The sequence below is a fragment of the Podarcis liolepis genome, assembly GCF_965112155.1.
Source record: "Podarcis liolepis genome assembly, chromosome: 13".
Taxonomy (NCBI): Eukaryota; Metazoa; Chordata; class Lepidosauria; order Squamata; family Lacertidae; genus Podarcis; species Podarcis liolepis.
Genome location: NC_139573.1, coordinates 9,087,972 through 9,115,037, shown reverse-complemented (window position 1 = coordinate 9,115,037; position 27,066 = coordinate 9,087,972). Strand labels below are relative to the sequence as shown.

Here is a 27,066-nt window from a genome sequence, read left to right as displayed (position 1 = left end):
TGTTCCTGTGAAAGTTATGAGTGTGTTCAACTTTACCAGCTGAAACACAGGCTGGATAGAAGAGCCTTATCCTTCAATTCATTCAGAGTGGACCTTTGACTGAAATCCTTCTAAGTGATCTCATAACGCCCCTTCTTTGGTCAAACCTTGATACTGAATTAGCTGGACAGTTGACATTAAAAGAACTGTAGCTAAGAAAAGCAAGGCAGATATCCAAAGCATGATTTCTTGAAAAATATGTACTTCAAAATCTATAATACTGATTTTACAGTAAACATGTTTGTTAACATATTGGAAACACACCTGAGGGGAAAGCAGGCCAGCCCTGACCTCAGCCCAGTTTCTCACAGTCCCTTTATATAGCATATATAAGGAAGTACACATGCAAATCACTTAAGAAGGCTGGAGGTGGTCTTGCGGAACTCTCAGCAAAAGAGGTCCCCTCAGTATAAATTACTGACTTTCTCCCATGTCCAAATCCTCCTTTTCCCCGCCTCACTAGGACACTTCTTTGTTAAAACCATGAAGTTCCTGCTGTTCTCGTTTTCTTTGGTGGCCTTTCACAAATGTAAGTGTATATTCTATGGGAAGATCAAAAATATAGGTTTATTTCATGCAGTGATTAGAAGATGTTCATTAGATGATGCTCAATTCAATTCATTATTGTTCTCTCTTTTCAAGGGGTCCTTTCCGATGTTCAGCTTGTTTCTTCTGGGCCAAGCACAGTGAGACCTGGAGAGAACCTTCGTCTGCTTTGTAAAGTTACTGGTGTCTCTATCACTGATTCAAGTTCTGTTTGGAACTGGATCCGTCAGCCTGCTGGCAAAGGTTTAGAGTGGGTTGCAAGAATATACCCCTATGATGGGAGAAAATGGTTTGCTGCTTCTCTTCAGAGCCGTGTAACAATTTCTTCAGACAACTCCAAGAACGAGTTCTCCCTCCAACTGAACTCCCTGACAGCTGCAGACTCAGCCGTGTATTTTTGTGCTCGAGATAGCACAGTGACACACAGCAATTGGGACTCTGAACAAAAAGAAGAAACTGATTTGGTTCTTTTCAATCGGAATGCATTAATTACTTTGCAAACGCAATTGAAAAGAATTCAATGAGAAAATTAAAGAAGTACTGAGGCGTTTTTTTAGGTAAAGATTATCATGTTCTTTTCTGTATGTAGGCAGGTAATCATGATGGTGGACTCGATTCCCGTGTCAGTCTATTCCAGCTGTATGTTTCTGTGCATCCAGCCAAATATCATGGTTAAGGGAAAATGAAAATGTATTCTGGAACCTATCATTTCTGTGAAAAGATAGTTGGTTCTAATCAATCACAATAAATAAAAAAGCTTGCAAACCCAATGGAAATTAAGAATTCAATGAGAATAATAAAGAGGTACTGCAAAAACTGAGCAAAAGTGTTCCCTGGGGAAAGGTTCTCATGTTCCCCTATGCATGTATGAAGCTAAACATCAACTGGGATGATGGATTAGATTCTGTACAGTTATGAGAGAAGTAATATCCTCTTCAGGTGTCAGTGTTGTGAGCCCCTCCATGACAGGCTCAAGTTGTATATATGTTTAAATAAACCATATATCATAAAGACAACATAGTCTCTATAGTGCCTCATTTTCAAAAAGAAATACAGACCCTTCATGAGTGCCTGGAACCCTCGGAATCTTGCACCGCTCAGAGATTGGGGTGCTGTGTAACTGTATGCTGGTTTGTGTTTTCTTCCACAAAGACAATGGTTTTCTCCTCTGCTTCATTTGTACTGGTCCCCTGAGAGTTTGACTCCTCAAGAGATTTCCCCACAATTCTGGAAACCACTTTTGAACATGCAAATTGAGCAGAGAAGTGTCAGATGCTTTGCGGCATCAGTTGAAAGCCTAATAACATCTCTGAATGACTTTGCAAAATAACAATTCAAAGTGCGAAAACAATTCAGGGAGCCCTTTGTTGCTGGTTTGATAAGGAATGCAGAGATCTCAAAGCACACATCCGGAATATCTCCTGACAACACTGTAAGGAAGAGGCTACCACCCTACCCCTAGAATATTTCAGGACTAAAAACTTACTGTAAAAGTAAAGGGACCCCTGACCATTAGGTCCAATAGTGGGTGACTCTGGGGTTGCGGCACTCATCTGACTTTATTGGCCGAGGGAGACGCTGTAGCATCTTATAAAAAAGAGAGAGATCCGAACCTACCAACAAACAATGGGAACAACTCCACTATTCCATAACCTCAATGAAAAAAATTCTGTTCCTTAATTTCTGGGGCATTTAACACCAATGACCTCTCCTCTCCACCTGTTTCACCTAGTGGTTGGTGCCTTTACTTTTCAAGTGCCTTGCAGGAAGATCTGTCCAGTGGGACAGCTTGTCATCATTCTATGTAAATCGATGCCCCCAAGTGGCCTCCAGTTTCATGAGATGAAATAAAAAGGTTAATAGGCCAGTTAAAGTAAGTGAAAGCCACTGGCCCAGACGGCACAAGTCCCAATGTTCTTAAACTAGACCCTGATTGCTGGGCTCTCTTGCTGCCCAACCTATTCACAAAGGTAGATATGTCTGGACATTGCCAGAGGCATGGACAAGCGCAATCGTCGTTCCAATATACAAAAAGGGAGAGTGCATATTACCATCCAACTACAGACCAATAAGCCCCCTCTCCATATTGGGGAAGCTATATGCTAAACAATTTCTGGGAAAGCTTACCCAGTGGATGTCCCAATCTACATTACCAGTCCCTGAGGAGGTGTGCTTTTGCCAGAGCAAAACTACCTTGTGTCATTGTATCATACTTTCCCACCTAGGGAATAAATACTCTAGTGTTCTTAATCAAAAACTTTGTACAGCGTTTCTGGACCTAAAAAGAGCCTTTGACTCAATCCTGAGGGAGCTGCTCTGGAACAAACTGTCCATATTGAACATCGATGAAAGGTTACTCTTTCTCAACAGAAAACAACACACCTCCACCTGCTGCCAGGTGAGATGTGCCCAATGAGGCAGGCTCACCCCAAAATCATTGCCAACAAAGGCAAATTGTTAGGCTTCTTCTCTGTGGCCATTTAGCTGGGGAAGAATCATGAATTAAGAGTTCAGAGGAAAGGAGGTTATTATATGAAGCACATGCAAATCAGTTGAACCACTTCACTGCCTTTAAAGCTGCCCTTTCCAATTCAGTCCTGCAGCCTCCAGCCAGCTAAGACTGAGCCAGTCAAGAAGATGATCCAAACTAATATGATTCTTTGGTTAAACCTCCTTCTCTTCTTGACAGTTCTCCCAGGTAATATTTCTCTCACTGGAAATCCTGGGGATTTGCACACTTTTCTACACACTTTTCCCCTGACTCTCTTTCTTCTATTTTTTAGGCTGTCACTCAGAGGTTCAGTTAGTGGAGACTGGAGGAGGTGTTGTAGCTCCTGGAGGCTCCCTCCGCCTCTCCTGCAAGGCTTCAGGATTCACCTTTACTGATTATACAATCCACTGGATTCGTCAGTCTCCAGGGAAAGGACTGGAGTGGGTGGCTCAAGTTAGCCAACCTTCAGGAAGTAACCATTGTATAATTCCAAGGTTCAGGGACGATTCACCATCTCCAGAGACAATTCTCAAACTTCAGCCTATTTGCAAATGAACAGCTTGAAGCCTGAAGACTCTGCCTTGTATTATTGTGCAAGAAACACAGTGACAACTTCTGCTTTCCTGCTTGTACAAAAACCTCAGAAGCTCCTTCCGAGCAGATGCTGGCAATAACCTGGCAAAGGAATGGCTCATTTGGTATTATGATCCCACCTCCTGGGTACAGTTTTTATTCTTCTGCAATGGCAATTATGGGCCTCTAAAGGTGACTCCAATTTCCATCTGCAGATGAACAGCCTGAGAGCAGCACGGCCTTGTACTACTGTGTGAGAGACATGGGGCTTATCCACACTTCTGTTTGCCCAGCACTTAGAAAGAATGGGTCTAAGATGTTTTCTGCATGTCCCATGCTTTCTAGGCATAGGACTAAGGGGTGCAATTCTGGTTTGCCACACCGCTTTCCCAAAGAAAGTCCATTTTTTACCACAAATATCATTCTACAGAAGAAAACCCCATTGACGTTTGCTCCTATTCAACAGTAAACAGCAGGTTTTCCTTGGGGGGGAGTGGTGAAACAAGTGGAAGTGTGGAGGAGGCAACAGCATGAGAGATCCCAGCAGACCTCAGGGAGGGAAAATCCTGTTTCCTGCATTCAATTTAGTAAAGAGATCCCAGAGGGGGCAGCAGAGAACCATGAATCAGAAATCCACAAAGCAGACATAACCAAGTAAGATATTATGCAATACCTATTATATAACTATTATATAAACTTTCATTTGGTTTAACAGTGTGGTATGCTGGCTTGACAGGCACGGACATAAAGTCTCTACAGAGGGTAGTGAATACAGCACATGATATCATGGGCTGTCCCTTGAGTCCACTAGATCAGTGTTCCCCAACCTTGGGCCTCCAGCTGCTTTTGGACTACAACTCCCATCATCCCTCGCTAGCAAGACCAGTGGTCAAGGATGATGGGAATTGTAGTCCAAAAACAGCTGGAGGCCCAAGGTTGGGGAACACTGCACTAGATGACATTACAAGGGATTGTTGCCTTAGGAGAACAAAAAAACAAAAAAATTAAAAAATTAGCAGGAATGACTCACACCCCGGCCAGCACCTCTTTAATCTTCTACCCTCGGGCAGGAGATAAAGAAGTATAACGAGTTGTACTAACAGGCTAAAAAATAGCTTCTATCCATGGACTGTTAGGCTGTTGAACGGAAAATAATATAGTGCAACTGACTTGTGAAGTGGTGTGTTGTGCGATAAGCACACAGAGTGCAATATGATTGAGTGTTTGGGTGGGGGGAGAGGGAGGCTCAGTTAGGCTTGGTTAATTTCATTGTACCCGGGTTGTACATTGACTATAAAGTTATTATTATTATATTAACAATACACAGTGCTTTTTCTGGGTGGGACGCATACCCCTAAACATTTTTGTGAATCTAAGTTTGGCCTCATTGAGGGGCAGTATTTCAATATCAGTAGGAAAATGCGAGTACCTCTAAACATTCTTTTTAGAAGAAGAAGAAAAGCACTCACAATACTGAACAATAGTTCTAATCTAAGGTGGTTTTAAAGGCAATAAATTACTAAGTTTGTAAAAACAATTTGAAATGATAATTCAATCACCAAAATGAAAAACAACAGATAAAAATTCAGCCAAGGCACTTCCTTGTCATCTTCCAGACGTTCTCCAGCAGAAGCGTATTCAATGTAACATGAGCCAAACTTCTCTCTGTTTTGAGGGGGCTGGGGAAGGAGGTTGAGTTGGCCAGAGCTGATGGGAATTATAGTCCACAATGATCAGTGGGGACCAGGTTGACGGATGTTGATCTTAGTCTCTTGGAATATTATGTCCCAAGGCTGGATATTAAACTATCTTTATTGAGTGTCCTGGTTGAAAGCACGAGGAGTAGAGATTCTGCAAGCAATTTCATTCGTAGATTCCATTCAGTTTTACTTACCGTATTTTTTGCACCATAACACTCACTTTTTTCCTCCTAAAAAGTAAGGGGAAATGTCTGTGCGTGTTATGGAGGGAATGCCTACAGGTGGCATGCCTATGGATTTTCCTCCTCTAAAAACTATGTGCGTGTTATGGTCGGGTGCGTGTTATAGAGCGAAAAATACGGTAAATACCTTGAGCCAACATCCTCACTCTGTTCCTCACCAAGCAAATCAGCAGCAATTCTTTGATAGCCCGGAGTCACACATATGACTATTGAGATTGGGTTGCTGAAGTCCTGTGCTGCTCTTTTATTCCGATAGGTATGCAAATTCATAGGCAGCTTCCTGTTTGAATCTGCCATATACATTCCCTGCCCCTGTAATGCCCACTAAAACAACCACTGTGTGTCCCTGCCTGGGTTGCCACTTTCTTCTTAACACCTCTCCTAGTAAAAGAAGGAAAAATGTCACCTTGGTTTCCAGGTGTTTTCCTTTTAGTAATATTCAAAGGTATTTGTTCTTCTTTCATATAGAAATGTTATATTATAGTGGATAATGAACTCACAGTTTAATTGTAGGTCTTTCTTTCAGGTGTCCAGTCACAAATCCAGCTCAAAGAATCAGGAGGGGGTGTCAAAAGGCCTGGAGACACCCTCCGCCTCTCCTGCCAAGCCTCTGGGTTCAACTTCAGAGGCTATGCAATGAGCTGGGCAAGACAAGCTCCTGGAAAGGGCCTGGAATGGGTGGCCCTTATAGGTACATCTTCAACTCCCATTTACTACTCGGATTCTGTCAAAGGAAGATTCACCATTTCCCGGGATGATTCAAGCAGCCAGCTGTCTTTGCAAATGAACAACTTGAAACCAGAGGACACTGCTGTTTATTACTGTGCAAGGCGCACAATGAGAGGAAGTAAATCTAACCTCAGACAAAAACTTTCCTTTGCAAACTTATTAGAAAAAATGTTCCTGGTTGCAGCGAATGAAGTGGTTAGTTCAAGCAAAAACCTTAATTGGAAACTGGCCCCATTGTTTATCTTTGGATTTGAACTGTGATCTTGGAGTATCGTGGACCAGTTGTGAGAGACACAGTGACCCTCTTCAGGTGTTCTGAAACACTATCCATGGAATGAGGATGGAAGATGCTCCATCCCTTCCCCCTGTTCTGCTATCTTTCCATATTGAGTAGGAAGGTCTGAAGTAGGCGTGTAACTCTATTTGGTTGATATTGTGGCATTCCTGATCACGGGAAGGGCTATAAACATGTTCAGCCAAACCTGCTTAAATTCCCGTTTCCGAAGCACGAGTGTGGTGGAGACCAAGGGCATGGGCTGCACAGGCATCTGTACTCCCTCTACATACTTTAACCCCACCCCCAATTGCTTTGTATGCTTGAGTGGGGCTGAATTCCTTGCACATGTGGATCTGGAAGAGAGGCCAGCAACAAGGACCTTGTATCAGTGCATCCCCAGGAATATGTCATGTCCCAAAGGAACAACCCGATTGCTAGAGCCATACCCTCCAACATTCCTCAAATGAAAATAGGGACATTTCTCACTCCCCGTCAACTTGACTCTCCATTTTTGGGTCCCTCCTCCCTGAGCATTTTTTATACCCCAACAATAAACAGCACACACACCCTCCACCACTCCGGGAAACCCCCTTAATCTTGATTTAATTCCTTGGTAGATTTACAAAAAGAAAAGCACACGCCAATAAATAAATTTAAGAAAGGGTGAAGATTAGAGGCAAAAACAAAAGGCATGTTTTTTAAAAGAAAATAAAGACTCTGTGCTCCACTTCACTCCCTTTCTTCCTTTCCAGGGCAGCCCTGCTCTCTGCCTGTCCCTCAGAGTCACTGTGTCACACAGAGCTGAGCCTCAGTGGCCACTATATCTCCTCCTTCTCTCCAGCAGCTGCTATGAGATCCCCAAGAGAGGAGGCTAGAGGCGGCAGCCATGGAGATGCCATGGAAAGGCAACAGGATGCTCCATCGCAGCTGCCACAGCCACAGCCGCCGTCCCTCAAGAGAAGCACTGGCTCATGGTCCTCCCTGAACTTGGCAGCAGCAGCACTGGCAGGTTTGAATAAGAACATTCTTTCTCCTTCTTTCTTTGTAATTTTTTTCTCCCCGTTTGTTCCTTTTATCTTATTGTATCATGAAAATGTTTTCATTTCATAATATATTTCATGGTATATTTGGGTCCAATACTGTCCATTTCATTTGCCTCATGATGCCTCCAGAAGCAGGTGGAAGCATTCATAGAGCTGCCAGTCATCCAGGACCTGTAGAGCAAAATCTGGAATAGTGTGTGATATGACTGGGAATTGCCTTTCCATCTGCAAGCAAGTCCAAGCGGGTCTGTTGGGATGGTTGACTCTGAGTAGTAGACCAAACAAATTCATGCTCCAGAGATACTTTTTGCTCTTTTATTCTGAGAAGGATATGTAAATCTGTTTTGCTCCCACCTGCTAAACTTGTACATTAGGAAATAACATGCTCATTTCAAATCCCAGGCTTACCTTCAGAGCCAAAGGGTTTTAGTAATGCTTATATATATATTTAGGTATGCAAATCTTCACTCACCATTTCCTCTTTAAATCAGGCAGACATCCGGTTTTCCTCAACTACAAGTCCCTGAATTGCTGGGGCCAGGTTTTGCTCAACCCTCTTCAAGCACTAGACAGGGAAAATGATACTTTTACTTCTTCTTGTTTTCTTTTCAGCAATTGTTGGAGGTAAATCCATTATTTCAAATGAAGAAGGATTAGATATTCTGGCAATTGATGGTGTGCAAAATGTCTCATTAGTATCTCTTCCTTTCTAGGTGTCCAATCAGAGGTCTAGCTAGAAGAATCTGGAGGGGACATAAAAAGGCCAGGAGAGTCCCTCGGCCTCTCCTGTCGAGCCTCTGGGTTCAGCTTCATCAGCTATGCTATGGTATGGGTGAGACAAGCTCCAGGAAAAGGCTTGGAAAGGGTGGCACATATATCTGCTGATTCAGTTTACATTTACTACTTGGATAAAGTGAAGGGGCACTTCACCACCTCCAGGGACAATTCCAACAGCCTTATAGATTCATAGAATCATAGAATCATAGAGTTGGAAGAGACCACAAGGGCCATCGAGTCCAACCCACTGCCAAGCAGGAAACACCATCAGAGGACTCCTGACATATGGTTGTCAAGCCTCTGCTTAAAGCCTTCTCTATCTGCAAATGAATAGCCTGACAACAGATGACACAGCTGTTTATTACTGTGCAAGAAGATACACTGTGAGTGGAAGTGAAGCAACAACTGTCCTTCCCTCACAGCCCTTCACCTTATATGGATTCTATGAACATAACAGAGTGGTTCCTTCTATAACACAAATTATGAAAATTGTATTGTGAAATGCAATTGGGGAAAGACCACAGAGAGAGAGGTGTGGGTAGAAACTGGTCTACCAAATAAAGGGAAATTTTACATTTGATGCTCTACTACTTCTGCCTGTTTCTCAGTATACCAGGGGCATGTGACACACCGAAGGTGGCAGAATAATGGAATGTGGCTCTTGGGTGGCACAGGTTTGCCAGCAAGAGAGGCAGAGCTAGGAAGCAGAGAAAACAGAAGTTCGTCTCTCTTCTGTCTCCCCTTCCAGTCTGCTGCTGCTATTAACCCTTTTGGAGCCAAACAGCAGGAAACTCTTCGCTGCTCCAAGCAGAGAGCATGGAAAGCATACTTGCCATCTAAGAGGGGGAGAGCGAGGGGCTGAGGGCCCCCAAGTTTTCAAGTAGGGGACCAGTCCCCCCCCCCAATATGTATCAGCCATGCATGCATGCTGTACAGCTTGCTCACTTTAATCCTGTAGCCCATGCAGAGTTCACACAACATATCGGCATGGTGCACAGCATTTGGCATGCACGACTGAGGTAAGTATGATGCACCATGTTTGAGCACAGCATGGGCATGGCATACAATGTGTGTGCATGACATCAGCACAGTGTGCAGCATGCTGACATCACTTGCACACATCTCGCATGCTGGCACCCTTAATCCTGGTAGCAAGGCAGTGCACTTGACAGAGAGGCACTTGACTTGCAGGGTATTCATCCACTTGGGGGGCAGCCCCCTCAGATATTGTATGGGGGGCCTGAAGGGAGCTTGGCTACTAGGAGATGATACCAATGGAAGGCAGGCAGGAACTTACCCTGACACTAACCCGGATTTTACCAGCTCTTTTATATATGGCTTGTTGTTGGAGGAAGGGCTCATGCAAATCCCTCAGGGAGACTGTGGGATTCTTGGGGCAGGTGTTATTTCCTTCATTATAAATTGTTCCTTTTCTCCCCAACCCAAAGCCGCCTCTTTCCTACCTTTCTAGCACATTATTTTCTTAATACCGTGAAGTTCTTCTGGTTCTTGTTGTCTTTAGTTGCCATTACAAAAGGTAAGTGCAAATTCTGTGGAAGTTCAAAATATTAGTGTATTTCAAGTGGTGATTATTTGACATTCAAACACTCATTGAAATCTTCTCTGTTTCCAAGGGGTCTTCTCAGATGTTCAACTTGTATCATCTGGGCCAGGAATGGTGAGACCAGGAGAGGACCTCAGCCTGCTCTGTAAAGCCACAGGTTTCTCCATCTCCACTCAGTCTTCTGTCTGGCACTGGTTCCATCAAGCTGCTGGAAAAGGTCTAGAATGGATTACAGCAATACACCCCTATGATGGGACTAAGTGGTATGCCCCTTCTCTGAAGAGCCGAACAACCATTTCTTCAGATTCTTCCAAGAACGAGTTTTCTCTCCAGCTTAACACTCTGGCAGCTGCCGACTCTGCAGTGTATTTTTGTGCCAGGCAATACACAGTGAGACACAGCAGTTGGTGCTGTGTACAAAAAGAGGAAACTGATTTTGAATGCAGAAATGTGGTTCTAATAAATGATGATCAATAAATAAGTGTGTCAAAACCATGTGAAATGAAAATCAGCACAAAGTGAGACAAGGTATCTTGGGGCTATATACAAAAGGGGAAAGTCTTTCAGAAACAGAATCTCTGTTTTCTGTTCTGTGCATGTAAGATATAGCAACATCATATACTTGAAATATCCTACCCTAACCCAGAGGCTGCTGTTTAGACAATACATGAACATAATATCCAAATAACATAATTTCTTATCTCAGACTACCATTCGTATAGAAGGTGATAAATGATTTATGTTAAACAAAAACTTTTTATAATGTGAGGGAAGTAATCTGTTTTCATTTTTACATAAGACAGTGAAAGTGAACAGTTACAAAACAGTCTTCGTGCCAGGTTTTTAAATTTAATTTTCCACAAGTGCTATTTACCATACTTTGGTGGCCCAATGTATCTCCCTATTATGAGCCTGTATTAATATTGTCCCCTCTTGTGTTGTCAAACTTATGCAAAGCCATGAGCTGATCTGTTCCACTGTTGGGCTTGATATTAACAGGTACTGTAATTCCTGGATCAGGCAGAAAGTTGGCAAAGAATTGGAATGGCCCTTTTGGTATAATAGCTCTGAGGTCAATTGTTATTCTTCTGTAATACAAATGTGATTCTTGGTTTCGGAAGCTAGCTCCAGTTTCCATCGATCTGCACATGAGAAGCCTGAATGCAGAAGACATTGTATTACTGTGCAAGACACACAAATCCCACTAGACCTCAGACAACAACCGTTTGTTGCATTCACTTTAGTAAAGCGTTCCCAGAGGGGACACCACAGAACCACAAAACAGAAATTTACAGAACAGGGCTGACATCAGAAGGGAAGATGTTTAACAATAGCTATTAATAATACTATTCATGAGCACTCACACTTTATACGGTGCGTGCCCTTTGCGGGATCACGTGCGGCACTTCAGACCCCAGGGAACTTACAGGTTGTGTGGGCTGGCCTGCCTCTCGGTGTTATTCTTTGGAGGTTCACAGCCAGCCTCAGTCAGTCAATTTAAACTGCTGGGAGGTGGGGCCAGTCATATAAATAGGGGATGGAGGGCCAGGCAGTCCACTCAGGAGCTTCACCCACCCAACCCTCCCTTTGTTTAATGTTTCTTGTTTGCAGGTTAGCCTTTTTCTTCCTGTTTAGTGGGCGCTGCTACGGTTTTTTGACTGGTTGCTGTTGAAGAACCGGGAAGAAATTTTCCTGCATTGGCAGGTTTGGTCTTCCCCATAGCAATTTGTCACAACTTTGGCGGTTTAAGGCCTTGGGTGGAATCCTTTAGTCTTTTCTTGGGGGGGGGGAGTGGTGACTCACCCTCCCCCACAGTGGCGATTCCAGGGTCCCCTTTTAAAGGAGTTGTCATATGGGTGTCACTGGCCATACACTGAAAGGTTGTCAGTGAACTACCCTACGTGCAGGGATATGGGGTGGGCTGCCTGCATAAACGTGCATCTTGCAGAGCACCCCCATATCCCAGTTACCCTGAGGAGCCCCAGTTCTCCCGGCTGGGGGGCTGGGAGGGGCACACGCCCAATGCCTAGTTTAATAAAGTTTTGTCCAAATTTTAATTCCATAACACGTTGCCACAAGTCATTCTTCCTTTTTGGTGCTCCCTGGGGGCTGGGGAAGTTGCCGCCTGGTCATGCAATATTATTAATACTATTAATATTATTACTGTTAATAGTTTCACAATAGCAATTAATAATACTGAAAAACTTCTATTCTTTGGTCCAGATCCAGCCTTGTTGTGAGTTGCCATTGGATCATCCTGTTCCTACCCACTAAGCCAGAACACAGCAAAGTTCACCCCACCTTCATCAATACCATACCATCCAACATTTCCCAACCCACATCTAGGATGCCCCCTACTGACACCACCCAGGTTCCCTCCCAGCTGCCAATTCAGAAATCCAGCACAAGGAATCTGGAGGGGACATTAAAAGCCCCATGGCGTCTCCCCTCCACTGGACTGGGTGTGAAAGGCTCCTGGACAGGGCCACAAATGTTTCACCTCATGTTTACTACTTGGATTCTATTAAAGGAAGATTCACCATCTGCAGGGATGGTTCAAACAGACAGCTCTCTTCACAAATGAACAACTGGAAACCTGAGGACACACCTGAGGACACAGGGGGGTAGGACCATAGCACTTCTTGAGTTGGTGGTTCTTGTGAAGAACCACCAACTCAAGATCCACCAACCCCTGCGTTGATCAACTAGCAGTCAGGCCTCTTACAGTTGCATTCAATAAGGTTGTCGCCTAGTTTGAACCATACACTGTAGTCTTGAGTGGTCTTTTGGTCAGCCGTGACCTGCAGGGCTATGGGGACACAGCACCTCTACATGCAAATTGCTCTTCTTCTTCTCTGTGGCCCTTTAGCTGGGAAAGAATTATGAAATAAGAGGTCAGAGGAAAGGAGGTTATTATATGAAGCACATGCAAATCAGTTGAACCACATCACTGCCTTAAAAGCTGCCCTTTCCAATTCAGTCTTGCCACCTCCAGCCAGCCAAGACTGAGCCAGTCAAGAAGGTGATCCAAACAATCAGCAACACAGAAGGGACATGATTCTTTTGTTAAACCTCCTTCTCTTCTTGACAGCTCTCCCAGGTAATATTTCTCTCACTGGAAACTCTGGAGATTTGCACACTTTTCTACACACTTTCCCCCTGACTCTCTTTCTTCCATTTTTTAGGCTGTCACTCAGAGGTTCAGTTGGTGGAGACTGGAGGAGGTGCTGTAGCTCCTGGAGGCTCCCTCTGCCTCTCCTGCAAGGCTTCAGGATTCACCTTTACTAGTTATGATATCCACTGGATTCGTCAGGCTCCTGGGAAAGGACTGGAGTGGGTGGCTGGAGTTAGCAGCCCTTCTGGAAGTAGCCAATGGTATAATTCCAAGGTTCAGGGACGCTTCACCATCTCCAGAGACAATCCTCAAACTTCAGCCTATCTTCAAATGACCAGCTTGAAGCCTGAGGACTCTGCCTTGTATTATTGTTCAAGAGACACAGTGACAACCTCTGCTTTCCTGCTTGTACAAAAAGCCCTGCTTTGCGGCATTTGCAGCTGGAATGCAGGTGCTAGAGGAGGATGCATTGTCAACAAGGGGGGAAGGAAAGCATACAGGGACCCAGTGGGGCAACTCCCATGTGAAGTGCACAATACATCACAGTGCCACTCCAAGGCTGCATTCAAACAGCCTTTCATTCCATTCTCCCAATGTTTCCTTACCACATGGTTTCTGTCTCTGATTTCACATGACACAAAAGCTACTTCTGTAAATCTAGTGTAATCCTGTGGACCCTTAGCGCTCATTTCCATGATAATGTATTCCAGAAAAACATCCATTTGGAATTCCATCATCCTGGATTTTTGGGCTTGCTGTAATTTTGCCACTGCTTTCAGGAAGCACACCATGTGACAACATTTGAGCACTGGTGGAGGAAGAGGCATGCGGGGGGGAATGCACCACCCCTGGCAGTGCAATTCTGGTGGGGCTGCCAAGTTCCCACAGGCGGCGTACCACGGCCCCAGGATGCATGTCTCGCCACTGCGGGTGGCACACCATGCCCTTTGTATGCGCGCCAGCCCTGCCCCCACTTGATATCCGCCCCCCTGTGCTGGAGCATGAAGCTTTGCCACTGCATTTGAGGTGCTATTCAGGCATATAGTTCTTATGGGATACGGTCCTGTATCTTGATTTCAGTTGCAAACCTCCATTTTTAGGGAGTTGTCCTTTGTTCTGAAGCCCAGCGGCAGAGCAAGACCATTGGGCACCTGCAGCGGCGCACGTGTCCTGTGCCCAGCGGTGGAGTGAGCCGGGGCAGGATACTCCACGGGGCCTCCAAGGACACTGCCTGTCTCCTCCCACTCAGCCACCCTAAAGCTGAGGGGGAGGCAGCGGGTGGACCGTTTGTGGCAATACAGAGCCTGCGGGCACCCAAGCCACTCCCAGGAGAGACATGTGGCTTGTGCACTGCAGGCCCCATGGTGAGTGCCGTCCAGCATTTTGTCACCCTCCTCAGTGGTGACACCCAGGGCAGCCTGCCCCCACCACACCACCCTTCCTATGTCCTTGCTAAAGCAACCATAGAAGTAAGGTTTCCTAATGATGTATCTTCAGGAGAGAAAAGCCTCAGGCTGGAATTCAGGCTAATGGAGTCTGTTTGGAGTGATTTTATAGTACTAAGACGCTGAACTTATGGTTGGACAAACACATGGTTTTATGCACCTATTTGATGTAAAATTGTTTTCTTTTTATTTTGGAACAAGCTATAATTCTATGATTCTATGAAAGCTCTGTAAGTAAAGCTTTGAAACCATATTTTTGGTCAAGATGATTTTTATTTCAAGTGGTGTCAGTTTCTATTCATTCTATTATTTCCAGGTGCCAATAACATTATTTCCCCATCTTTAAGTAAGATGAAAAGAAAAGAAAAGAAAAAAAAAAAAAAGGAAGATGGCAACCTAATTACCCAAGCCCCATTTTGCTCTTTTATCCTGAGGGGAATATACAAACCTACTGTGGTAAGAACTGCTAAACTGGACACTGGAAAATAATAGCTTGTTATATAGACTAGGCTTGCCTTCAGAACCATAGTTTGCCCAACAGCTGTAGTGGTGCTTTTACCTTACTACATATGCAAATTATTAGCGAGTGCTTCCTCCTTAAATCCACCAGACACCCTGCCTTCCTCAACCACAGGACCCTGAATACGTGGGGCCACAATTTGCTCAACCCTCTCCAGTCATTAGATGGCAAAAATGATAGTTCTGCTTCAGCTTGTTTTCTTTTCAGCATTTTTTAGAGGTAAATCCATCCTTTCAAATAAACAAGAGTTGGACAGCCAGACTGCTAATAATAGGCAGAAGAGCTAATTGATATCTCTTTCTTTCTAGGCATTCAATCGGAGATCCATCTGGTAGAGTCTGGAGGGGATGCAAAAAAGCCTGGAGAGTCCCTCCGCCTTACCTGTCGAGCCTCTGGGTACACCTTCAGCAGCTATTGGATGAACTGGGTGAGACAATCTCCAGGAAAGGGACTGGAATGGGTGGCCACAATAGGTACAGCTTCAACTCCCATTTACTACTTGAATTCCGTCAAAGGACGATTCAGCATTTCCAGAGATGATTCAAACAGCCAGCTGTATTTGCAAATGAACAACCTTAAACCTGAGGACACAGGCATGTATTACTGTGCAAGAGACACAGTGAGAGGCTTCCCATTAGACCTTAGACAAAAACTCTTCATTGCATTCCATTAGTGAAGTTTCCAGAGGGGGCACCAAAGCACCACAAACCAGAAACTCTCAGAGCAGAGCAGAGCAGAAAAAACAAGGGAACAACAATAGCTGCTACTACAGGGAACATCTGTTCTTCTTTGGCCCACCTCTAGCCTGTTGGGAGTTGTCCCATGATCATCTTGTTCCAACCCATTAAACCCATTCAAAGCAAATTTACCCTGCCCATTCCTTTCTTTCTCTCACAGGGCTTCATTATTCCCTCAAGTTTTCTGTTCTTTCACAAATTCTGATTACAGTGGAAGATATTCAGGAGCAGCTTCTGCCACCAGCATGCTGTGATCCTCCTGGACTGGGAATAAAGTAATAGGTAAATACTATGTTCATTTATTGAAACTCAGTGAAACTGATGTTCTGGCCTAGATAAGTAAAACAACAGCAATTTATAGTTCTTTCCCAATCACAACACAATGCCCAGGACTGCTACATTGTTCCTTCCAGCTTGTTCCACTAGGTTAGGCAGGTAAACCTCCTCACATTCCAGCTACATTCCCTGTGCAGCTAAGGTTCTTCCTTTTCAAGTGTGGTGCCGCACAACTGAGTACCCAAATCAGCAGCCTCCCTGCCTGCCTCACCTGCAATAAAAGCTGGTTTTAGTGAGTGGAGCTTCTACAAAGGCAGAGTCCCAGGGGCAGGGGCCTAGGGATGAAGACTGTGGGCTTGACTAGCAAAGCCAGTCAACAAGTGAAGAACCATCAACACCTCCAAAATGCTAGCACCAACTTGTCTCTTCATAAAACTTTCTTCTTTCTGCTTCTTAGCTGGCACTATTGAAAGGCTGGGGTTGATGGGCATTATCATTCCCAATGATAATGGGGACCAGGTTGATGGATGTTGATCTAAGTCTACATTTTGCTACATTATGCCCAAGGCTGGTATTTTAATTATCAATCATGGGCATTGACTTTCAATCCATTCTTTGGTTCAAAGCACCAAGAGTGGATTTTCTGCTACCAATTTCCTTCCGAGCTTGATTCAGTTCAATTTTAACTTCAGTATCTTGAGACAACTGCCCTGTTCCTCACCATGGGTGTTGCCAGAAAGTTTTGACTGTCCATAATCACATGTATGCCTATGAGATGGGGTGGTCAGGCTGCTCTGTTATCCTCACAGATATGCAAATACTTAAACAGCTTCCTGTTAAAATCTGGCATATATTATTCCTGAGCAAACAAAAACCCAAGTACACAACCTTTGTGTGTCCCTGCCTGGGTTGCTATTTTTTACTTGATCACTGTCCCATTAAAAATAAGTGGAAATGACATCTTGCCTTCACTGTGTTTTACTTTTAGTGGTATTTGAAGGTAATCCTTCTTTCAGATAAAGGCGGCTGTTACATTGTAATAGTAATTTAGCCTGCAGTCTAACCCTAAGTCTATCTTTTCAGGTGTCCAGTCAGAAATCCAGCTCACGGAATCAGGAGGAGACATTAAAAGGCCTGGAGAGTCTCTCCGCCTCTCCTGCAGAGCCTCTGGGTTCACCTTCAGCAGCTATTACATGAACTGGGTGAGACAAGCACCAGGAAAAGGCTTGGAGTGGGTGGCACAAATATCAATAAAATCAATAAAAATGATTAAGGGGCATTCTCAGGACAGTGGAGGGTAGGTCTTCTGTGTGGTGGCCCTGGCTGTTTTTCTGTCAGGAAATGCACTGCATAGGGGAGAAGAAAAAGTCGGTCAAGGAGGGTCAGTTGTGGGGGGTGGGGAGTGATGAATGTCCTTATTTTCATCTGAGTAATCTTGGAGGTTATGCAATCACATACTCTGGGCTTTCAGGAGCTTCACCCTCTCTCTCTATTTATGCAATCCCAGCTGGGAGGATAAAGAGGAAGGATTTGGAGCCACCCCTATTTCTGCTGAGTCAAGTTTGTGGGAAAGAACCTTTGCAGACATGCCTCAACAAATGCCCAAAGCAATGATGTACCAAAGAGCAAGTGCTGGGGAGGGGAAACCATCTCTCTGTTCAGGCATTCTGCTTGTAAGAGCCACTTTATATTCCATCTGTCATTGGAGGAGGGGCTCATGCAAATATGGGGGCAGGCAGAATTCCTCTTCAAAAGGCAACTCACCACATTAAAGACCCTGACCTTTTCTCCCCTTCAAAAGATCATCTTTCCTCAATAGGCTACCTATACAAATTATGAAGTTCATTCTGTTCTTGTTTTCTTTTGTGGCTGTTCCAAGATGTAAGCATACCATTTGGGGAAAATTAAGACAGCTCTGTTTACTTAATGTATGAATTAGATGGTGTCTGATGCTCATTGCAATCTTCCCTCTTTCCCAAGGGGCCTTTTCAGACATTCAGCTTGCACCTTCTGGACCAGGAACAGTGAGACCTGGAGAGAATCTGAGCTTAGTCTGTAAAGTGACAGGTTTCTCTATTTCCACTTCCTCTTCTTACACTTGGCAATGGATCCGTCAGCCTCATGGGAAAGGTCTAGAATGGATTGCAGCAATAAACCACAACACAGGGGGCAAATGGTATGCCCCTTCTCTGCAAAGCCGAGCAACCATTTCTTCAGATGCCTCCAAGAATGAGTTCTCTCTCCAGCTGAACTCCCTGACAGCTGCCGACTCCGCTGTGTATTCCTGTGCCCGAGATACACAGTGAGACAAGGCCAATGGGGGATGTGTACAAAAAGAGGAAACTGATTTTGAACACACGTTTCTGTCTCTACTCCGTAAACATAAAGATGTTATATTGCAAAGAGAGGAAGCTAATCTCTTGAACGTTGAGTTACATTCAGCCAAACCTCCTGATTAATCAGCCTTCATGGCAACCTGGGTGATATATATGAAGATAGACATATCACAGGAATTCTCAAACATTATATATGTTTGGACATTCTATTGGTCTTACGACGTTGATGATGAGGATTAACCATAGAACACATGTTTTGCATGCAGAATGTACCCTCCACATTCTGCAGGATCTCCAATGAAAGGGGGAACCAATATCCTGTTACTGTAGCTTTCTTTCCATGAACGTGCTTGACAGACTACTATCCTGACACCCCCATTTTCTTTTTGTTTGTCCCTCTATCTAGTGAATGCCCCATTTTAATGTTTGTTTCAATTTGATATATGGTACCAAGGTGATGCCTCACTACTGATCTAGCGGAGCTTTCCATCCTCATTCTCCATGTCCAGTGAAAGATTCATTTAAGAAGAGATGTAAAAAAGCTCCAGCTGAGACTCAGGAGAACCATTGCGTGTCACAATCCAGTGGGTCTACTCTGAGTATATCTAACATCATACACAATGACCATAAATCTATTGCATACTTACATCTTTATATAAGGGGAAACAATTGCCTATCACTGCAGCTGACACTCCTTGTCTCTGCCCCCAGGTGAGGACTGATCCTGGAGTGGAGGCTGCAGCCAGGCATGAGGAAACTGCCTCGGCAGCTCCCTCTTGCGTTGCAGCACAGCCAAGGAGAAGAAGAAGAAGAAGAAGAAGAAGAGTTTGGATTTGATATCCCGCCTTTCACTCCCCTTCAGGAGTCTCAAAGCGGCTAACAATCTCCTTTCCCTTCCTCCCCCACAACAAACACTCTGTGAGGTGAGTGGGGCTGAGAGACTTCAAAGAAGTGTGACTGGCCCAAGGTCACCCAGCAGCTGCATGTGGAGGAGCGGAGACGCGAACCCGGTTACCCAGATTACGTGACTACCGCTCTTAACCACTACACCACACTGACTCTGTGTTGCAAAGCTGCTGTCTATTTTTCTCCACTTTGCCCCTGTGTCAGTGAGTGATGTCAGCATGCCGCAGAGCATGCGTGCATGGTGTACTTAAACTGGGTGGCCTCGGCTCTCTCAGTCGTGGGAGCAAAGCAGTGTGCTTGGTCGCAAATATGTATTTTGTGCAATCTTGAATATTTGTTATTTGTTCCACAGAACTAAATACAAGCCTTCATCACTGACCATTCCCTTCTTGTGCAGCTCACAGGGAAATTCCCTTTCCATTTGGGGTCTCTTTATCCCTAAGAGAAATTACTTAGGGGACGGGGAAGCATTTTTCTTGATTCTGTGAGGCTCCCATACATAACAATGTATGTATGTATGTTAAGTATGTTCCATATATAATCATAGCTGTCAACTTTCCCCCTTTTTAAAGGGAAATTCCCTTATTGCGAATAGGATTCCTTGCAAGGAAAGGGAAAAGTTGACAGCTATGTATATAATAATAATGGTAGAGAAATGAACAACAACGAAAAACATGTATGGTGAGAAAGGTTCATATGGCCAATGCCTCATGGTTGACATGCTCTTCAAACCATCTTTGTAGACAGGCAATAAAGCCAACTTGATAAATCCACTGTCCTTGGCATATGGGCAGAAGCACTGCTGAGACGTTTGAAGGTCATACATGCAGATCAGACCGTGATGGCTCAAGCACAAGCAACAGGATTGAGATCCCTGTCTGAACTTCCTGGGGTGGCTCCAACTTCATGTCTTGCATTGAAGGAAGGGCTGAGCTGAGCTATGCAAGCATGGATGAAGCCCCCACCCCCTGGCATGCAGATTCCAAGAGGAGATGGAAAAGAAGGCTCCTCGGTCCCCATCCCTCTCCTCCTTTCCCCAGTGAATAATTGGTGTCTTTTCTCTGCATGGCCAATGATCCGGGATGACATGACACTGCAGAAAATGTGTAGTGTAGCCACTTCCATTAGGTGCCACATGAGGCAGGTGCCTCACACCAAGTCATTGGTTGGCTGGCTCTGTAGACCAGAAATTATGCACAGGAGGTATTAGACTGTCTGAGAGGGATCTCATGTTCCTGTGAAAGTTATGACTGTGTTCAACTTTACCAGCTGAAACACAGGCTGGATAGAAGAGCCTTATCTTTCAGTTCATTCAGAGTGGACCTTGGACTGAGATCCTTCTAAATGATCTCATAAAGCCCCCTTTTTGGTGAAACCTTGATATCGAATTGGCTGGACCACTCTTTTGAAGTGAAGACACAGTTAACATTAGAAAATATATAGCTTAGAAAATGGTTCAGAAAGCAATGCAGATATCCAAAGCATGATTTCTTGAAAAATATGTTCTCACGGGATCTCACAGTCTCTTTATATATCATAGGTTACCATTGGAAGGACTTATGCAAATCACTCAGGAAGGCTGGAGGTGGTCTTGAGGAACATTCTGCCCCCTCAATATAAACTCCTGAATTTGTCCCAGGTCCAAGTCCTCCTTTTTCCTGCCTCACTGGGACACTTGTTTGTTAATGCCATGAAGTTCTTCCTGTTCTTGTTTTCTTTGGTGGCCTTTCAAAAATGTAAGTCTATATTCTATGGGAAGTTCAAAAATATAGGTTGATTTCATGCAGTGATTAGATGATGTTCATTAGATGATGCTCAATTTAATTCATTATAGTTCTCTCTTTTCAAGGGGTCCTTTCCGATGTTCAGCTTGTTTCTTCTGGGCCAAGAACAGTGAGACCTGGAGAGAACCTCAGTCTGCTCTGTAAAGTTACTGCTGTCTCCATCACTGATAGACATTATGCTTGGAACTGGATCCGTCAGCCTGCTGGCAAAGGTCTAGAGTGGGTTGCAGGAATATTACCATTTGATGGGTCAAAATGGTTTGCTGCTTCTCTTCAGAGCCGTGTAACAATTTCTTCAGACAACTCCAGGAACGAGTTCTCCCTCCAACTGAACTCCCTGACAGCTGCCGACTCAGCCGTGTATTTTTGTGCTCAAGATAGCACAGTGACAAATGGCAATTGGGACTCTGAACAAAAAGAAGAAACTGATTCTGAATGCAGAAAGTTGGTTCTATTCCATCACAATGCATAAATTACTTTGCAAACGCAATGCAAAAGAATTCAATGAGAAAATTAAAGAAGTACTGAGGCATTTTTTAGGTAAAGGTTCTCATGTTCTTTTCTGTATGTAGGCAGGTAATCATGATGGTGGACTCCATTCCCGTGTCAGTCTATTCCAGCTGTATGTTTCTGTGCATCCAGCCAAATATCTTGGTTTTGCTTCCTTAACAAATATGAAAATGTATGAGAATCTTCCATGCTGGAACCTATCATTTCTGTGAAAGATAGTTTATTCTATTCCATCACAATAAATAAATAAGTTTGCAAGCCCAATGGAAATTAAGAATTCAATGCCAAAAATGAGCAAAAACATTCACTGGGGAAAGGTTCTCGTGTTCCCCTATGCATGTATGAAGCTAAACATCAACTGGTATGATTGATTAGTTTCCGTACAGTTATGGGAGAAGTAATATTCTCTTCAGGTGTCAATGTTGTGAGCCCCTCCATCACAGGCTCAGGTTGTATATATGTTTAAATAAACTATATATCATAAAGACAACATAGCCTCTGTAGTGCCTCAATTCCCAAAGGAAATATGGACCCTGCGTGAGTGCCTGGAACCCTTGAAATCTTGCACCACTCAGAGATTGGGGTGCTGTGTAACAGTATGTTGGTCATCTCTGAATGACTTTACAAAACAACAATTCAAAGTGTGAAAACAATCCAGGGAGCCCTTTGCTGCTGGTTTGATAAGGAATGTAGAGATCTCAAAGCACACATCTGGAATATCTCCTGACAACACTGTAAGGAAGAGGCTACCACTCTACCCCTAGAATATTAGAGGTCTAAAAACTTAATGCAGCGTCTTATAACAAAGAGAGAGATCCGAACCTACCAACAAACAATGGGAACGACTCCACTATGCCATAACCTCAAATAAAAGAATTCTGGTCCTTAGTTTCTGGGGCATGTAACACCAATGACCTCTCCTCTCCACCTATTTCACCTAGTGGTTGGTGCCTTTGCTTTTCAAGTGCCTTACAGGAAGATCTCTCCAGTGGGACAGCTTGCCATCACTGTATGCAAATTAATGCCCCCGAGTGGCCTCCAGTTTTATCAGATGAAATAAAAAGATTAATAGGCCAGTTAAAGTAAGTGAAAGCTGCTGGCCCAGACGGCATAGGTCCCAATGTTCTTAAACTAGACCCTGATTGGTGAGCTCTCCTGCTGGCCAATCTATTCACAAAGGTAGATATGTCTGGACTTATCCCAGAGGCATGGACAAGCGCAATCACCGTTCCCATATACAAAAAGGGAGAGTGCACATTACCATCCAACTACAGACCAATAAGCCTCCTCTCCATAGTGGGGGAGCTATGTGCTAAACAAAAACAACCTCTGGGAAAGCTTACCCAGTGGATGTCCCAATTTGCATTACCAGTCCCTGAGAAGGTGGGCTTTTGCCAGGGCAAAACCACCTTGCATCATTGTGTCATACTTTCCCACCTAGTGAATAAATACTCTAGTGTTCTTAAGCAAAAACTTTGTACAGCGTTTCTGGACCTAAAAGAAACCTTTGACTCAATCCTGAGGGAGCTGCTCTGGAACAAACTGTCTATACTGAGCATTGATGAAAGGTTACTATTTCTCATCTGAAAACTACACACCTCCACTTGCTGCCAGGTGAGATTCACCCAATAAGGCAGGCTCACCCCCAAAATCATTGCCAACAAAGGTAAATTGCACCTCTTCTTCTCTATGGCCATTTAGCTGGGGAAGAATCATGAATTAAGAGTTCAGAGGAAAGGAGGTTATTATATGAAGCACATGCAAATCAGCTGAAAGGCTTCACTGCCTTAAAAGCTGCCCTTTCCAATTCAGTCTTTTTTTTTTTTTTAATAATTTTTATTGGGTTTTCACATTTTATATAGACAAAAACAAAACACATAACACCAAAACAAACATAAAAAACAACAAACATGAATAATTCCAGAAAATCTTATTTTCTAACCCTAGTCCTTGACTTCCCCCCACCCCCTCCCTTGCATCCCTGTTCCCAGGTTTATGTCAGCAAGTTAGCATTTCTTCCGTCTTAATATCAGTCCTTTTATAAAAACAAAAAATAATTTTTCCCTAAGTTGGACCCCAATTCTCTTCCCTCGATTTCTCATTTTTTCTTAAGTAGTTTCCTTATTACTAAACCCCCTGGTCTTGAGTGTTGTTTAAATTTATACTTCCCTCCCTCCCATCCCCGCTTTGCGTCCTTTCCCAAGACATGTCCAAAGTAGCAGTTTTTAGCCTGGATTCCGCACATCCGAGGCTCTCAAATCTATTTCAGTCCCTCTCCGCCGGTTTTGTTGGTAGTCCTCTTTGTCAGTCATCGAGTCTCGAAAGATTTCATTAACATTCAATCCAATCAGTCCATAGTCTCTTCCCATATTTAGAAGCAACTGCTGAAGAATTTCCACAAGGCCTGAGTCTTGGTGATGGTCAAGATCAAAGTCTATGTGGAGGCCCCAATTGTATTTCTTTATTTCGAGTTCCTGAATTCCATAAACTCCCAGGGCCTCCACTTTCGTCTTCTGTATCTTTCGTAGGCTTAAAATAGATTCCATCCAATGGTCTCCTTGCTTGTGTTCTCCAGATATCGGCTTCTGGTTAGTATTTTCCCACATAACTTGTTCTCTTTCTTGTTTTGTCTTCTCCTCTTCTTTGTTTGTTATTTCAAATTCAGCTGTGGGTTCTTTCTCATTCAGGTCCTCATTACATTCAGCAGAGCTACTTGTTTCCAAATCCAAGGCCGTCAATTGTTTACTCATAGCTGTAGTCTGCTCCTGTAAGGTTCCCACCAGTGAAAACATCCTTTCGATTTCTCTCAGTATCTTTCCACCCACAGCCATTGTAATTCCACAGAATTCCCCCTAGAGGGAATCTGGTTACTGGATGGTCTTTTCTCCAACAATCCTCTGTCCTATTATTGTTTCTTTGTTTCCCAAAATTTTAGTTCAATTGTAGCTCCTTTTTATCCGGAGAGGTCTTAAGTAGCAATTTTTTCACTATTAACAGTCCATTTGACAGCTTTGACAGCTGTCAAATTCTGCTCCTCTATACAGGCTCCAAAGCAGATCGCTCCCGGGCTCGGGAGGGAGGGTTGTTTACCACAAAACAAAAACTCTTCCAACACTCCACTCTCCTGCTTAAATTTGCTTTTCCAAATCTTGGAAGTTACTGTCTTTTTTTAAAACTCACCCTTTACAGGGTGGGCACTCCAGCTTAGCTCTTATATCGTTGCTCTGGATCGTCTGCAAGGGGGGGGATGGGGACTTCCTTTTGGCACACCCCCCGGTCGTCTCAAATTCAGAAGGTAAAAGTTTTTAAAGTTCAGTTCCAAATTACTCACGGGTTCTTTTTTCAATCCAAATTTCAAGGAAGGAAGTCAGCGCTCTCCGGTTATGGCTCGCGGCTTCGCTCAGCGGCGGTAGCGATCGACTCTCAGTGCCGCGCCGTCCCCCGTATCCCCTCCGTAGCCTTTAAAAAGGCTCATTGCGAATCAGGGGGGGGCGCTTAAGGCACCCGCCGAGTCTTCAGTCCGCAGGCTTCCGCGCCTGCGGTTTTTAAGGGTCCCCGTGTCGCCGGCACGGCAAAGACCCATCCACCGCTGAGCCGATTCCCTCCGGAGCTCGGAGGGAATCCGCCATTTCCAGATCGCACCAACCCGGAAGTCCCCCTTTCCAATTCAGTCTTGCCACCTCCAGCCAGATAAGACTGAGCCAGTTGAGAAGGTGATCCAAACAAACATGATTCTTTGGTTAAACCTCCTTCTCTTCTTGACAGCTCTCCCAGGTAATATTTCTCTTACTGGAAACTCTGGGAACTTGCACACTTTTCTACACACTTTCCCCCTGACTCTCTTTCTTCCATTTTTTAGGCTGTCACTCAGAGGTTCAGTTGGTGGAGACTGGAGGAGGTGCTGTAGCTCCTGGAGGCTCCCTCCGCCTCTCCTGCAAGGCTTCAGGATTCACCTTTACTAGTTATGATATCCACTGGATTCGTCAGGCTCCTGGGAAAGGCCTGGAGTGGGTGGCTGGAGTTAGCAGCCCTTCTGGAAGTAGCCAATGGTATAATTCCAAGGTTCAGGGACGCTTCACCATCTCCAGAGACAATCCTCAAACTTCAGCCTATCTTCAAATGACCAGCTTGAAGCCTGAGGACTCTGCCTTGTATTATTGTTCAAGAGACACAGTGACAACCTCTGCTTTCCTGGTTGTACAAAAAGCCCTGCTTTGCGGCATTTGCAGCTGGAATGCAGGTGCTAGAGGAGGATGCATTGTCAACAAGGGGGGAAGGAAAGCATACAGGGATCCAGTGGGGCAACTCCCATGTGAAGTGCACAATACATCACAGTGCCACTCCAAGGCTGCATTCAAACAGTCTTTCATTCCATTCTCCCAATGTTTCCTTACCACATGGTTTCTGTCTCTGGTGAGATCTCTCTTTCACATGACACAAAACCTACTTCCGTAAATCTAGTGTAATCTTGTGGAACCCTAGCGCTCATTTCCATGATAATGTATTCCAGAAAAACATCCATTTGGAATTCCATCATCCTGGATTTTTGTGCTTGCTGTAATTTTGCCACTGCTTTCAGGAATCGCACCATGTGACAACATTTAAGCACTGGTGGAGGAAGAGGAGTGCGGGGGGAACGCACCACCCCTGGCAGCGCAATTCTGGTGGGGTGCCATCACGGCTGCCAAGTCCCCACAGGTGGTATACCACGGCCCCAGGACGCTTGTCTCGCCCCTGCGGGTGGCACGCTATGCCCTTTGTATGCGCGCCAGGCCTGTCCCCGCCTGATCTCTGCCCCCCGGCGCTGGAGCATGAAACTCCCCCACTGCATTTGAGGTGCTATTCAGGAATACAGTTCTTATGGGATACGGTCCTGTATCTTGATTTCAGTTGCAAACCTCCATTTTTAGGGAGTTGTCCTTTGTTCTGAAGCTCAGCGGCAGAGCAAGAGCATTGGGCGCCTGCAGCGGTGTGTGTGTCCTGTGCCCAGTGGTGGTGCAAGCCGGGGCAGGATATTCCAATGGGCCTCTGAGGACACTGACTGCCTCCTCCCACTCAGCTGCCCTACAGCTGAGGGGGAGGCAGCAGGTGGACCGTTTGTGGCAATACGGAGCCTGCAGGCACCCAAGCCACCACGTCACTCCCAGGAGAGACATGTGGCTTGTGCATTGCAGGCCCCACGGTGAGTGCCGACCGGCATTTTGTCACCCCCCTCAGTGTTGACACCCGGGGCGACCTGCCCCCCCCACACCGCCTTTCCTCTGCCCTTGCTCAAGCCACCATAGAAGTAAGGTTTCCTAATGATGTATCTCCAGGAGAGAAAAGCCTCAGGCTAGAATTTAGGTTAATAGAGTTTGGGTGTGGAAAGAGCTTTTTCCCCCAGCTCTGTTTGGAGTGATTTTATATTACTAAGACGCTGAACTTGTGGTTGGACAACACATGTTTTTATGCAACTA

At 44.6% G+C, this 27,066-nt stretch overlaps 1 protein-coding gene and 1 long non-coding RNA gene across 1 annotated transcript; one reads left to right on the top strand and one right to left on the bottom strand.

The window, feature by feature from the left end:
* Positions 1-27,066, bottom strand: part of LOC310691375 (vomeronasal type-2 receptor 26-like) — a 460,470-nt gene that overhangs the window by 318,205 nt on the left and 115,199 nt on the right.
* Positions 25,294-25,551, top strand: LOC310691495. The gene is made up of 2 exons (XR_014518524.1): positions 25,294-25,384; positions 25,470-25,551. It is a non-coding gene; the product is annotated as an uncharacterized lncRNA (long non-coding RNA).